Source organism: Chiloscyllium plagiosum, unplaced genomic scaffold, assembly GCF_037043375.1.
Source record: "Chiloscyllium plagiosum isolate Xiang-an unplaced genomic scaffold, Cpla_swu_hap1 HiC_scaffold_45, whole genome shotgun sequence".
Taxonomy (NCBI): domain Eukaryota; kingdom Metazoa; phylum Chordata; class Chondrichthyes; order Orectolobiformes; family Hemiscylliidae; genus Chiloscyllium; species Chiloscyllium plagiosum.
The window spans coordinates 44990072-45006300 of record NW_028270183.1 but is presented as its reverse complement, the minus strand read 5'-3'; the positions used below and the strand labels follow the sequence as shown (position 1 = coordinate 45006300).

At 44.8% G+C, this 16229-nt stretch overlaps 3 non-coding genes across 3 annotated transcripts; all 3 read left to right on the top strand.

Annotated features, from left to right (window-relative positions):
• Positions 1 to 384: 384 nt before the first annotated feature.
• Positions 385 to 458, top strand: trnai-aau (transfer RNA isoleucine (anticodon AAU)). The gene has a single exon. It is a non-coding gene; the product is annotated as a tRNA-Ile (tRNA).
• Positions 459 to 4951: 4493 nt separating this feature from the next.
• On the top strand, positions 4952 to 5025 carry trnai-aau (transfer RNA isoleucine (anticodon AAU)). The gene has a single exon. It is a non-coding gene; the product is annotated as a tRNA-Ile (tRNA).
• Positions 5026 to 11803: 6778 nt separating this feature from the next.
• Positions 11804 to 11877, top strand: trnai-aau (transfer RNA isoleucine (anticodon AAU)). The gene has a single exon. It is a non-coding gene; the product is annotated as a tRNA-Ile (tRNA).
• Positions 11878 to 16229: the final 4352 nt, after the last annotated feature.

Genomic DNA, 16229 nt, shown 5'->3' with positions numbered 1-16229 from the left:
CATAAGGTTCGTAGCAGGTTATCAGCAGCACATAACCCTGACTCCAAAAGTCTGTGAGTATCCAGAAGAACAGTGAACGATCGTTGAAGGTACGTTTCTACAGACGATATTTTTCAACAAGACAAGCTGCAGGTGAGCTGGTGGCATTGCGATTGAAATTGCATGCGTCCGGACATTGTGCTTAATTTTGAATATCAGAGCAAATGGTTAAGTCGAGTAAGCGCGTTCGGAAAAGTAAATGCTTTTTTTTTTCGTTGAACAGCTTTGCAACGAAAGGAAATACTTCAGTCTCTCGTGCGATCGACATGAAGCAGAAAATGAACAGCCGCCGTGGTTGTGAGCACCGGCAATATAGGCATTTGCTTTCGCGGTCTGAGCTGTGTTGGTCGGTTAGCTCAGCTGGTTAGAGCGTGGTGCTAATAACGCCAAGGTCGTGGGTTCAATCCCCGCACTGACCATGTGCGGCGCTTCCGTCGTTAGCCGGGCTGTGTCAGTGTTCCCCGTGGCTTTTACTTTCACTGTCTGCAAGAACTTGTCACATGGTCGGTTGAGATGTGTGCTCATTCGAAAGGCGACCATCGCTGTCATGGAACATCAACCCGCTGGTCCCATGCCGGATCTCAGCTGCGATGCTATTTTTCCAAACAGCGTACTCCACCAAACCACGAAACAGGAAGCCTCACCTGCGCAATAAAACATTTGACAGGGATAGACGCACGACTTGATCGCCGTACCCATGATGACTGCTGGATGTTGTCTGCAGCAAATCAATCAGTCTCAATTGTTTTCACAAACAAATGCAAATCATGAAATATATGCAGTATTAAGCAGACCTGGCACAGTCTCGGAGCAGAACCAGAGTTCAGGCTTCAATTCAAATCAAAGATTCGTTCATGTTATTTTCCTTGATCTCTGTTAATACTTGTCACGCGTCTTCCAGAGGGAATTCATTCGCTTGCTCACCTCTCACGCATCGAAGTTGGAGTTATCATGACACCAGCAATATCATAGAGCCATTAATAAAATAAAATTACTGCGGATGCTGGAATCTGAAACCAAAAGAGAAAATGCTGGAAAGTCTTAGCAGGTCTGGCACCATCTGCAAGTAGAGAAAAGAGCTGACGTTTCGAGTCGAACCGATCCTTTGTTAAAGATAAAAAAGGGGGAGAAATAGGGAGCTGTTTACACCAGGCTGAGAGACGGTGAGTCAGGGCTCCAGATGCAAAGGTGATAATGAGAGTGCATGGAGAGATCGAAGGCAGATTAGGAGCCGTGAATGACGCAGGCTGCAGCCAGTGCTATGTGACAAAATATGTGGGGGATGGGTGAAGCAGAGACAAAATGGAAAACAGGGGAGAAGGGTAACAAAGCGGGAAGAGGTAAGGAAAAAGATATTGAGAGAGTGGGGAGCGAGAGAAAGAGAGACAATCAAGAAACAAGAGTTACAGAACAATGAAAAAAACACAAATAAAAAAGATAAATAAAATAATTGAAATAAAATTACCTGAAGTTGTTTGAATTCAACAACTTGAGACAATTTTACTTCATTGATTTTATTTATCTTTTTTATCATTTCACCTGCACTATCATAGAGCTCATTAGATATGGACAGCACTGAAAACACAGTCTTCGGTCGAACTCGTCCATTCCGAACAGATATCTTCAATTGATCCAGCCGCGATTGCATGCATTTGACCCATGTCTCTCTAAACACTGCCTATTCAAATACACGTCCAGATTCCTTAAAAGTATTGGAATTTTACCATCCATCACCAGCTCGTCTGGCAACATGTTCCAGAAACGCACCACCCTCTGCGCGCAGCCATTGCCCATCACTGCCTTTCCAATTCTCGCCCTCCCACACCTGATTTATACCCTCCAGTTCTGCACTGCCACACCTGAGCGAAAGAAACTTGTCTATTTACCCGATTCATGCCCCTCATGATTGAAAAGCCTCCATAAGATCCGCTCCCAGCCTCTGACCCGCCAGGCAATATCGTGAGTGAGTGTTCAGCCTGTAAACGTTTGCACGTTTTCCATTTTCAAATGGAGGATGTAGCATGCTGTCTGAAGCAATCATCTAAGCATCTGATCTGTCACTGACGACCGCTGCAGGAAGGCGTGATAACTTGCTAAATATGCTGTCAAACGAAGATTGCATTAGTAACATGAGTGATTGAGCAAAACGTGCAATTGGCTTCTGAGCTGTTGCTGACACCAAAGCAACTGCGTCGTTCGGGAGCAGAAAAGTCCCACTATTAGATTTCAATTCAAATGAATTTGGCATAAGGTTCGTAGCAGGTTATCAGCAGCACATAACCCTGACTCCAAAAGTCTGTGAGTATCCAGAAGAACAGTGAACGATCGTTGAAGGTACGTTTCTACAGACGATATTTTTCAACAAGACAAGCTGCAGGTGAGCTGGTGGCATTGCGATTGAAATTGCATGCGTCCGGACATTGTGCTTAATTTTGAATATCAGAGCAAATGGTTAAGTCGAGTATGCGCGTTCGGAAAAGTAAATGCTTTTTTTTTCGTTGAACAGCTTTGCAACGAAAGGAAATACTTCAGTCTCTCGTGCGATCGACATGAAGCAGAAAATGAACAGCCGCCGTGGTTGTGAGCACCGGCAATATAGGCATATAGGCAACACGGCTGGTGCTGTGTTGGTCGGTTAGCTCAGCTGGTTAGAGCGTGGTTCTAATAACGGAAAGGTTGTGGGTTCAATCCCCGCACTGACCACGAGAGGCGCTTCCGTCGTTAGCAGGGCTGTGTCAGTGTTCCCCGTGGCTTTTACTTTCACTGTCTGCAAGAACTTGTCACATGGTCGGTTGAGATGTGTGCTCATTCGAAAGGCGACCATCGCTGTCATGGAACATCAACCCGCTGGTCCCATGCCGGATCTCAGCTGCGATGCTATTTTTCCAAACAGCGTACTCCACCAAACCACGAAACAGGAAGCCTCACCTGCGCAATAAAACATTTGACAGGGATAGACGCACGACTTGATCGCCGTACCCATGATGACTGCTGGATGTTGTCTGCAGCAAATCATTCAGTCTCAATTGTTTTCACAAACAAATGCAAATCATGAAATATATGCAGTATTAAGCAGACCTGGCACAGTCTCGGAGCAGAACCAGAGTTCAGGCTTCAATTCAAATCAAAGATTCGTTCATGTTATTTTCCTTGATCTCTGTTAATACTTGTCACGCGTCTTCCAGAGGGAATTCATTCGCTTGCTCACCTCTCACGCATCGAAGTTGGAGTTATCATGACACCAGCAATATCATAGAGCCATTAATAAAATAAAATTACTGCGGATGCTGGAATCTGAAACCAAAAGGGAAAATGCTGGAAAGTCTTAGCAGGTCTGGCACCATCTGCAAGGAGAGAAAAGAGCTGACGTTTCGAGTCGAACCGATCCTTTGTTAAAGATAAAAAAGGGGGAGAAATAGGGAGCTGTTTACACCAGGCTGAGAGACGGTGAGTCAGGGCTCCAGATGCAAAGGTGATAATGAGAGTGCATGGAGAGATCGAAGGCAGATTAGGAGCCGTGAATGACGCAGGCTGCAGCCAGTGCTATGTGACAAAATATGTGGGGGATGGGTGAAGCAGAGACAAAATGGAAAACAGGGGAGAAGGGTAACAAAGCGGGAAGAGGTAAGGAAAAAGATATTGAGAGAGTGGGGAGCGAGAGAAAGAGAGACAATCAAGAAACAAGAGTTACAGAACAATGAAAAAAACACAAATAAAAAAGATAAATAAAATAATTGAAATAAAATTACCTGAAGTTGTTTGAATTCAACAACTTGAGACAATTTTACTTCATTGATTTTATTTATCTTTTTTATCATTTCACCTGCACTATCATAGAGCTCATTAGATATGGACAGCACTGAAAACACAGTCTTCGGTCGAACTCGTCCATTCCGAACAGATATCTTCAATTGATCCAGCCGCGATTGCATGCATTTGACCCATGTCTCTCTAAACACTGCCTATTCAAATACACGTCCAGATTCCTTAAAAGTATTGGAATTTTACCATCCATCACCAGCTCGTCTGGCAACATGTTCCAGAAACGCACCACCCTCTGCGCGCAGCCATTGCCCATCACTGCCTTTCCAATTCTCGCCCTCCCACACCTGATTTATACCCTCCAGTTCTGCACTGCCACACCTGAGCGAAAGAAACTTGTCTATTTACCCGATTCATGCCCCTCATGATTGAAAAGCCTCCATAAGATCCGCTCCCAGCCTCTGACCCGCCAGGCAATATCGTGAGTGAGTGTTCAGCCTGTAAACGTTTGCACGTTTTCCATTTTCAAATGGAGGATGTAGCATGCTGTCTGAAGCAATCATCTAAGCATCTGATCTGTCACTGACGACCGCTGCAGGAAGGCGTGATAACTTGCTAAATATGCTGTCAAACGAAGATTGCATTAGTAACATGAGTGATTGAGCAAAACGTGCAATTGGCTTCTGAGCTGTTGCTGACACCAAAGCAACTGCGTCGTTCGGGAGCAGAAAAGTCCCACTATTAGATTTCAATTCAAATGAATTTGGCATAAGGTTCGTAGCAGGTTATCAGCAGCACATAACCCTGACTCCAAAAGTCTGTGAGTATCCAGAAGAACAGTGAACGATCGTTGAAGGTACGTTTCTACAGACGATATTTTTCAACAAGACAAGCTGCAGGTGAGCTGGTGGCATTGCGATTGAAATTGCATGCGTCCGGACATTGTGCTTAATTTTGAATATCAGAGCAAATGGTTAAGTCGAGTAAGCGCGTTCGGAAAAGTAAATGCTTTTTTTTTCGTTGAACAGCTTTGCAACGAAAGGAAATACTTCAGTCTCTCGTGCGATCGACATGAAGCAGAAAATGAACAGCCGCCGTGGTTGTGAGCACCGGCAATATAGGCATTTGCTTTCGCGGTCTGAGCTGTGTTGGTCGGTTAGCTCAGCTGGTTAGAGCGTGGTGCTAATAACGCCAAGGTCGTGGGTTCAATCCCCGCACTGACCATGTGCGGCGCTTCCGTCGTTAGCCGGGCTGTGTCAGTGTTCCCCGTGGCTTTTACTTTCACTGTCTGCAAGAACTTGTCACATGGTCGGTTGAGATGTGTGCTCATTCGAAAGGCGACCATCGCTGTCATGGAACATCAACCCGCTGGTCCCATGCCGGATCTCAGCTGCGATGCTATTTTTCCAAACAGCGTACTCCACCAAACCACGAAACAGGAAGCCTCACCTGCGCAATAAAACATTTGACAGGGATAGACGCACGACTTGATCGCCGTACCCATGATGACTGCTGGATGTTGTCTGCAGCAAATCAATCAGTCTCAATTGTTTTCACAAACAAATGCAAATCATGAAATATATGCAGTATTAAGCAGACCTGGCACAGTCTCGGAGCAGAACCAGAGTTCAGGCTTCAATTCAAATCAAAGATTCGTTCATGTTATTTTCCTTGATCTCTGTTAATACTTGTCACGCGTCTTCCAGAGGGAATTCATTCGCTTGCTCACCTCTCACGCATCGAAGTTGGAGTTATCATGACACCAGCAATATCATAGAGCCATTAATAAAATAAAATTACTGCGGATGCTGGAATCTGAAACCAAAAGAGAAAATGCTGGAAAGTCTTAGCAGGTCTGGCACCATCTGCAAGTAGAGAAAAGAGCTGACGTTTCGAGTCGAACCGATCCTTTGTTAAAGATAAAAAAGGGGGAGAAATAGGGAGCTGTTTACACCAGGCTGAGAGACGGTGAGTCAGGGCTCCAGATGCAAAGGTGATAATGAGAGTGCATGGAGAGATCGAAGGCAGATTAGGAGCCGTGAATGACGCAGGCTGCAGCCAGTGCTATGTGACAAAATATGTGGGGGATGGGTGAAGCAGAGACAAAATGGAAAACAGGGGAGAAGGGTAACAAAGCGGGAAGAGGTAAGGAAAAAGATATTGAGAGAGTGGGGAGCGAGAGAAAGAGAGACAATCAAGAAACAAGAGTTACAGAACAATGAAAAAAACACAAATAAAAAAGATAAATAAAATAATTGAAATAAAATTACCTGAAGTTGTTTGAATTCAACAACTTGAGACAATTTTACTTCATTGATTTTATTTATCTTTTTTATCATTTCACCTGCACTATCATAGAGCTCATTAGATATGGACAGCACTGAAAACACAGTCTTCGGTCGAACTCGTCCATTCCGAACAGATATCTTCAATTGATCCAGCCGCGATTGCATGCATTTGACCCATGTCTCTCTAAACACTGCCTATTCAAATACACGTCCAGATTCCTTAAAAGTATTGGAATTTTACCATCCATCACCAGCTCGTCTGGCAACATGTTCCAGAAACGCACCACCCTCTGCGCGCAGCCATTGCCCATCACTGCCTTTCCAATTCTCGCCCTCCCACACCTGATTTATACCCTCCAGTTCTGCACTGCCACACCTGAGCGAAAGAAACTTGTCTATTTACCCGATTCATGCCCCTCATGATTGAAAAGCCTCCATAAGATCCGCTCCCAGCCTCTGACCCGCCAGGCAATATCGTGAGTGAGTGTTCAGCCTGTAAACGTTTGCACGTTTTTCATTTTCAAATGGAGGATGTAGCATGCTGTCTGAAGCAATCATCTAAGCATCTGATCTGTCACTGACGACCGCTGCAGGAAGGCGTGATAACTTGCTAAATATGCTGTCAAACGAAGATTGCATTAGTAACATGAGTGATTGAGCAAAACGTGCAATTGGCTTCTGAGCTGTTGCTGACACCAAAGCAACTGCGTCGTTCGGGAGCAGAAAAGTCCCACTATTAGATTTCAATTCAAATGAATTTGGCATAAGGTTCGTAGCAGGTTATCAGCAGCACATAACCCTGACTCCAAAAGTCTGTGAGTATCCAGAAGAACAGTGAACGATCGTTGAAGGTACGTTTCTACAGACGATATTTTTCAACAAGACAAGCTGCAGGTGAGCTGGTGGCATTGCGATTGAAATTGCATGCGTCCGGACATTGTGCTTAATTTTGAATATCAGAGCAAATGGTTAAGTCGAGTATGCGCGTTCGGAAAAGTAAATGCTTTTTTTTTTCGTTGAACAGCTTTGCAACGAAAGGAAATACTTCAGTCTCTCGTGCGATCGACATGAAGCAGAAAATGAACAGCCGCCGTGGTTGTGAGCACCGGCAATATAGGCATATAGGCAACACGGCTGGTGCTGTGTTGGTCGGTTAGCTCAGCTGGTTAGAGCGTGGTTCTAATAACGGAAAGGTTGTGGGTTCAATCCCCGCACTGACCACGAGAGGCGCTTCCGTCGTTAGCAGGGCTGTGTCAGTGTTCCCCGTGGCTTTTACTTTCACTGTCTGCAAGAACTTGTCACATGGTCGGTTGAGATGTGTGCTCATTCGAAAGGCGACCATCGCTGTCATGGAACATCAACCCGCTGGTCCCATGCCGGATCTCAGCTGCGATGCTATTTTTCCAAACAGCGTACTCCACCAAACCACGAAACAGGAAGCCTCACCTGCGCAATAAAACATTTGACAGGGATAGACGCACGACTTGATCGCCGTACCCATGATGACTGCTGGATGTTGTCTGCAGCAAATCATTCAGTCTCAATTGTTTTCACAAACAAATGCAAATCATGAAATATATGCAGTATTAAGCAGACCTGGCACAGTCTCGGAGCAGAACCAGAGTTCAGGCTTCAATTCAAATCAAAGATTCGTTCATGTTATTTTCCTTGATCTCTGTTAATACTTGTCACGCGTCTTCCAGAGGGAATTCATTCGCTTGCTCACCTCTCACGCATCGAAGTTGGAGTTATCATGACACCAGCAATATCATAGAGCCATTAATAAAATAAAATTACTGCGGATGCTGGAATCTGAAACCAAAAGGGAAAATGCTGGAAAGTCTTAGCAGGTCTGGCACCATCTGCAAGGAGAGAAAAGAGCTGACGTTTCGAGTCGAACCGATCCTTTGTTAAAGATAAAAAAGGGGGAGAAATAGGGAGCTGTTTACACCAGGCTGAGAGACGGTGAGTCAGGGCTCCAGATGCAAAGGTGATAATGAGAGTGCATGGAGAGATCGAAGGCAGATTAGGAGCCGTGAATGACGCAGGCTGCAGCCAGTGCTATGTGACAAAATATGTGGGGGATGGGTGAAGCAGAGACAAAATGGAAAACAGGGGAGAAGGGTAACAAAGCGGGAAGAGGTAAGGAAAAAGATATTGAGAGAGTGGGGAGCGAGAGAAAGAGAGACAATCAAGAAACAAGAGTTACAGAACAATGAAAAAAACACAAATAAAAAAGATAAATAAAATAATTGAAATAAAATTACCTGAAGTTGTTTGAATTCAACAACTTGAGACAATTTTACTTCATTGATTTTATTTATCTTTTTTATCATTTCACCTGCACTATCATAGAGCTCATTAGATATGGACAGCACTGAAAACACAGTCTTCGGTCGAACTCGTCCATTCCGAACAGATATCTTCAATTGATCCAGCCGCGATTGCATGCATTTGACCCATGTCTCTCTAAACACTGCCTATTCAAATACACGTCCAGATTCCTTAAAAGTATTGGAATTTTACCATCCATCACCAGCTCGTCTGGCAACATGTTCCAGAAACGCACCACCCTCTGCGCGCAGCCATTGCCCATCACTGCCTTTCCAATTCTCGCCCTCCCACACCTGATTTATACCCTCCAGTTCTGCACTGCCACACCTGAGCGAAAGAAACTTGTCTATTTACCCGATTCATGCCCCTCATGATTGAAAAGCCTCCATAAGATCCGCTCCCAGCCTCTGACCCGCCAGGCAATATCGTGAGTGAGTGTTCAGCCTGTAAACGTTTGCACGTTTTCCATTTTCAAATGGAGGATGTAGCATGCTGTCTGAAGCAATCATCTAAGCATCTGATCTGTCACTGACGACCGCTGCAGGAAGGCGTGATAACTTGCTAAATATGCTGTCAAACGAAGATTGCATTAGTAACATGAGTGATTGAGCAAAACGTGCAATTGGCTTCTGAGCTGTTGCTGACACCAAAGCAACTGCGTCGTTCGGGAGCAGAAAAGTCCCACTATTAGATTTCAATTCAAATGAATTTGGCATAAGGTTCGTAGCAGGTTATCAGCAGCACATAACCCTGACTCCAAAAGTCTGTGAGTATCCAGAAGAACAGTGAACGATCGTTGAAGGTACGTTTCTACAGACGATATTTTTCAACAAGACAAGCTGCAGGTGAGCTGGTGGCATTGCGATTGAAATTGCATGCGTCCGGACATTGTGCTTAATTTTGAATATCAGAGCAAATGGTTAAGTCGAGTAAGCGCGTTCGGAAAAGTAAATGCTTTTTTTTTCGTTGAACAGCTTTGCAACGAAAGGAAATACTTCAGTCTCTCGTGCGATCGACATGAAGCAGAAAATGAACAGCCGCCGTGGTTGTGAGCACCGGCAATATAGGCATATAGGCAACACGGCTGGTGCTGTGTTGGTCGGTTAGCTCAGCTGGTTAGAGCGTGGTTCTAATAACGGAAAGGTTGTGGGTTCAATCCCCGCACTGACCACGAGAGGCGCTTCCGTCGTTAGCAGGGCTGTGTCAGTGTTCCCCGTGGCTTTTACTTTCACTGTCTGCAAGAACTTGTCACATGGTCGGTTGAGATGTGTGCTCATTCGAAAGGCGACCATCGCTGTCATGGAACATCAACCCGCTGGTCCCATGCCGGATCTCAGCTGCGATGCTATTTTTCCAAACAGCGTACTCCACCAAACCACGAAACAGGAAGCCTCACCTGCGCAATAAAACATTTGACAGGGATAGACGCACGACTTGATCGCCGTACCCATGATGACTGCTGGATGTTGTCTGCAGCAAATCATTCAGTCTCAATTGTTTTCACAAACAAATGCAAATCATGAAATATATGCAGTATTAAGCAGACCTGGCACAGTCTCGGAGCAGAACCAGAGTTCAGGCTTCAATTCAAATCAAAGATTCGTTCATGTTATTTTCCTTGATCTCTGTTAATACTTGTCACGCGTCTTCCAGAGGGAATTCATTCGCTTGCTCACCTCTCACGCATCGAAGTTGGAGTTATCATGACACCAGCAATATCATAGAGCCATGAATAAAATAAAATTACTGCGGATGCTGGAATCTGAAACCAAAAGGGAAAATGCTGGAAAGTCTTAGCAGGTCTGGCACCATCTGCAAGGAGAGAAAAGAGCTGACGTTTCGAGTCGAACCGATCCTTTGTTAAAGATAAAAAAGGGGGAGAAATAGGGAGCTGTTTACACCAGGCTGAGAGACGGTGAGTCAGGGCTCCAGATGCAAAGGTGATAATGAGAGTGCATGGAGAGATCGAAGGCAGATTAGGAGCCGTGAATGACGCAGGCTGCAGCCAGTGCTATGTGACAAAATATGTGGGGGATGGGTGAAGCAGAGACAAAATGGAAAACAGGGGAGAAGGGTAACAAAGCGGGAAGAGGTAAGGAAAAAGATATTGAGAGAGTGGGGAGCGAGAGAAAGAGAGACAATCAAGAAACAAGAGTTACAGAACAATGAAAAAAACACAAATAAAAAAGATAAATAAAATAATTGAAATAAAATTACCTGAAGTTGTTTGAATTCAACAACTTGAGACAATTTTACTTCATTGATTTTATTTATCTTTTTTATCATTTCACCTGCACTATCATAGAGCTCATTAGATATGGACAGCACTGAAAACACAGTCTTCGGTCGAACTCGTCCATTCCGAACAGATATCTTCAATTGATCCAGCCGCGATTGCATGCATTTGACCCATGTCTCTCTAAACACTGCCTATTCAAATACACGTCCAGATTCCTTAAAAGTATTGGAATTTTACCATCCATCACCAGCTCGTCTGGCAACATGTTCCAGAAACGCACCACCCTCTGCGCGCAGCCATTGCCCATCACTGCCTTTCCAATTCTCGCCCTCCCACACCTGATTTATACCCTCCAGTTCTGCACTGCCACACCTGAGCGAAAGAAACTTGTCTATTTACCCGATTCATGCCCCTCATGATTGAAAAGCCTCCATAAGATCCGCTCCCAGCCTCTGACCCGCCAGGCAATATCGTGAGTGAGTGTTCAGCCTGTAAACGTTTGCACGTTTTCCATTTTCAAATGGAGGATGTAGCATGCTGTCTGAAGCAATCATCTAAGCATCTGATCTGTCACTGACGACCGCTGCAGGAAGGCGTGATAACTTGCTAAATATGCTGTCAAACGAAGATTGCATTAGTAACATGAGTGATTGAGCAAAACGTGCAATTGGCTTCTGAGCTGTTGCTGACACCAAAGCAACTGCGTCGTTCGGGAGCAGAAAAGTCCCACTATTAGATTTCAATTCAAATGAATTTGGCATAAGGTTCGTAGCAGGTTATCAGCAGCACATAACCCTGACTCCAAAAGTCTGTGAGTATCCAGAAGAACAGTGAACGATCGTTGAAGGTACGTTTCTACAGACGATATTTTTCAACAAGACAAGCTGCAGGTGAGCTGGTGGCATTGCGATTGAAATTGCATGCGTCCGGACATTGTGCTTAATTTTGAATATCAGAGCAAATGGTTAAGTCGAGTAAGCGCGTTCGGAAAAGTAAATGCTTTTTTTTTCGTTGAACAGCTTTGCAACGAAAGGAAATACTTCAGTCTCTCGTGCGATCGACATGGAGCAGAAAATGAACAGCCGCCGTGGTTGTGAGCACCGGCAATATAGGCATTTGCTTTCGCGGTCTGAGCTGTGTTGGTCGGTTAGCTCAGCTGGTTAGAGCGTGGTGCTAATAACGCCAAGGTCGTGGGTTCAATCCCCGCACTGACCATGTGCGGCGCTTCCGTCGTTAGCCGGGCTGTGTCAGTGTTCCCCGTGGCTTTTACTTTCACTGTCTGCAAGAACTTGTCACATGGTCGGTTGAGATGTGTGCTCATTCGAAAGGCGACCATCGCTGTCATGGAACATCAACCCGCTGGTCCCATGCCGGATCTCAGCTGCGATGCTATTTTTCCAAACAGCGTACTCCACCAAACCACGAAACAGGAAGCCTCACCTGCGCAATAAAACATTTGACAGGGATAGACGCACGACTTGATCGCCGTACCCATGATGACTGCTGGATGTTGTCTGCAGCAAATCAATCAGTCTCAATTGTTTTCACAAACAAATGCAAATCATGAAATATATGCAGTATTAAGCAGACCTGGCACAGTCTCGGAGCAGAACCAGAGTTCAGGCTTCAATTCAAATCAAAGATTCGTTCATGTTATTTTCCTTGATCTCTGTTAATACTTGTCACGCGTCTTCCAGAGGGAATTCATTCGCTTGCTCACCTCTCACGCATCGAAGTTGGAGTTATCATGACACCAGCAATATCATAGAGCCATTAATAAAATAAAATTACTGCGGATGCTGGAATCTGAAACCAAAAGGGAAAATGCTGGAAAGTCTTAGCAGGTCTGGCACCATCTGCAAGGAGAGAAAAGAGCTGACGTTTCGAGTCGAACCGATCCTTTGTTAAAGATAAAAAAGGGGGAGAAATAGGGAGCTGTTTACACCAGGCTGAGAGACGGTGAGTCAGGGCTCCAGATGCAAAGGTGATAATGAGAGTGCATGGAGAGATCGAAGGCAGATTAGGAGCCGTGAATGACGCAGGCTGCAGCCAGTGCTATGTGACAAAATATGTGGGGGATGGGTGAAGCAGAGACAAAATGGAAAACAGGGGAGAAGGGTAACAAAGCGGGAAGAGGTAAGGAAAAAGATATTGAGAGAGTGGGGAGCGAGAGAAAGAGAGACAATCAAGAAACAAGAGTTACAGAACAATGAAAAAAACACAAATAAAAAAGATAAATAAAATAATTGAAATAAAATTACCTGAAGTTGTTTGAATTCAACAACTTGAGACAATTTTACTTCATTGATTTTATTTATCATTTTTATCATTTCACCTGCACTATCATAGAGCTCATTAGATATGGACAGCACTGAAAACACAGTCTTCGGTCGAACTCGTCCATTCCGAACAGATATCTTCAATTGATCCAGCCGCGATTGCATGCATTTGACCCATGTCTCTCTAAACACTGCCTATTCAAATACACGTCCAGATTCCTTAAAAGTATTGGAATTTTACCATCCATCACCAGCTCGTCTGGCAACATGTTCCAGAAACGCACCACCCTCTGCGCGCAGCCATTGCCCATCACTGCCTTTCCAATTCTCGCCCTCCCACACCTGATTTATACCCTCCAGTTCTGCACTGCCACACCTGAGCGAAAGAAACTTGTCTATTTACCCGATTCATGCCCCTCATGATTGAAAAGCCTCCATAAGATCCGCTCCCAGCCTCTGACCCGCCAGGCAATATCGTGAGTGAGTGTTCAGCCTGTAAACGTTTGCACGTTTTCCATTTTCAAATGGAGGATGTAGCATGCTGTCTGAAGCAATCATCTAAGCATCTGATCTGTCACTGACGACCGCTGCAGGAAGGCGTGATAACTTGCTAAATATGCTGTCAAACGAAGATTGCATTAGTAACATGAGTGATTGAGCAAAACGTGCAATTGGCTTCTGAGCTGTTGCTGACACCAAAGCAACTGCGTCGTTCGGGAGCAGAAAAGTCCCACTATTAGATTTCAATTCAAATGAATTTGGCATAAGGTTCGTAGCAGGTTATCAGCAGCACATAACCCTGACTCCAAAAGTCTGTGAGTATCCAGAAGAACAGTGAACGATCGTTGAAGGTACGTTTCTACAGACGATATTTTTCAACAAGACAAGCTGCAGGTGAGCTGGTGGCATTGCGATTGAAATTGCATGCGTCCGGACATTGTGCTTAATTTTGAATATCAGAGCAAATGGTTAAGTCGAGTATGCGCGTTCGGAAAAGTAAATGCTTTTTTTTTCGTTGAACAGCTTTGCAACGAAAGGAAATACTTCAGTCTCTCGTGCGATCGACATGAAGCAGAAAATGAACAGCCGCCGTGGTTGTGAGCACCGGCAATATAGGCATATAGGCAACACGGCTGGTGCTGTGTTGGTCGGTTAGCTCAGCTGGTTAGAGCGTGGTTCTAATAACGGAAAGGTTGTGGGTTCAATCCCCGCACTGACCACGAGAGGCGCTTCCGTCGTTAGCAGGGCTGTGTCAGTGTTCCCCGTGGCTTTTACTTTCACTGTCTGCAAGAACTTGTCACATGGTCGGTTGAGATGTGTGCTCATTCGAAAGGCGACCATCGCTGTCATGGAACATCAACCCGCTGGTCCCATGCCGGATCTCAGCTGCGATGCTATTTTTCCAAACAGCGTACTCCACCAAACCACGAAACAGGAAGCCTCACCTGCGCAATAAAACATTTGACAGGGATAGACGCACGACTTGATCGCCGTACCCATGATGACTGCTGGATGTTGTCTGCAGCAAATCATTCAGTCTCAATTGTTTTCACAAACAAATGCAAATCATGAAATATATGCAGTATTAAGCAGACCTGGCACAGTCTCGGAGCAGAACCAGAGTTCAGGCTTCAATTCAAATCAAAGATTCGTTCATGTTATTTTCCTTGATCTCTGTTAATACTTGTCACGCGTCTTCCAGAGGGAATTCATTCGCTTGCTCACCTCTCACGCATCGAAGTTGGAGTTATCATGACACCAGCAATATCATAGAGCCATTAATAAAATAAAATTACTGCGGATGCTGGAATCTGAAACCAAAAGGGAAAATGCTGGAAAGTCTTAGCAGGTCTGGCACCATCTGCAAGGAGAGAAAAGAGCTGACGTTTCGAGTCGAACCGATCCTTTGTTAAAGATAAAAAAGGGGGAGAAATAGGGAGCTGTTTACACCAGGCTGAGAGACGGTGAGTCAGGGCTCCAGATGCAAAGGTGATAATGAGAGTGCATGGAGAGATCGAAGGCAGATTAGGAGCCGTGAATGACGCAGGCTGCAGCCAGTGCTATGTGACAAAATATGTGGGGGATGGGTGAAGCAGAGACAAAATGGAAAACAGGGGAGAAGGGTAACAAAGCGGGAAGAGGTAAGGAAAAAGATATTGAGAGAGTGGGGAGCGAGAGAAAGAGAGACAATCAAGAAACAAGAGTTACAGAACAATGAAAAAAACACAAATAAAAAAGATAAATAAAATAATTGAAATAAAATTACCTGAAGTTGTTTGAATTCAACAACTTGAGACAATTTTACTTCATTGATTTTATTTATCTTTTTTATCATTTCACCTGCACTATCATAGAGCTCATTAGATATGGACAGCACTGAAAACACAGTCTTCGGTCGAACTCGTCCATTCCGAACAGATATCTTCAATTGATCCAGCCGCGATTGCATGCATTTGACCCATGTCTCTCTAAACACTGCCTATTCAAATACACGTCCAGATTCCTTAAAAGTATTGGAATTTTACCATCCATCACCAGCTCGTCTGGCAACATGTTCCAGAAACGCACCACCCTCTGCGCGCAGCCATTGCCCATCACTGCCTTTCCAATTCTCGCCCTCCCACACCTGATTTATACCCTCCAGTTCTGCACTGCCACACCTGAGCGAAAGAAACTTGTCTATTTACCCGATTCATGCCCCTCATGATTGAAAAGCCTCCATAAGATCCGCTCCCAGCCTCTGACCCGCCAGGCAATATCGTGAGTGAGTGTTCAGCCTGTAAACGTTTGCACGTTTTCCATTTTCAAATGGAGGATGTAGCATGCTGTCTGAAGCAATCATCTAAGCATCTGATCTGTCACTGACGACCGCTGCAGGAAGGCGTGATAACTTGCTAAATATGCTGTCAAACGAAGATTGCATTAGTAACATGAGTGATTGAGCAAAACGTGCAATTGGCTTCTGAGCTGTTGCTGACACCAAAGCAACTGCGTCGTTCGGGAGCAGAAAAGTCCCACTATTAGATTTCAATTCAAATGAATTTGGCATAAGGTTCGTAGCAGGTTATCAGCAGCACATAACCCTGACTCCAAAAGTCTGTGAGTATCCAGAAGAACAGTGAACGATCGTTGAAGGTACGTTTCTACAGACGATATTTTTCAACAAGACAAGCTGCAGGTGAGCTGGTGGCATTGCGATTGAAATTGCATGCGTCCGGACATTGTGCTTAATTTTGAATATCAGAGCAAATGGTTAAGTCGAGTAAGCGCGTTCGGAAAAGTAAATGC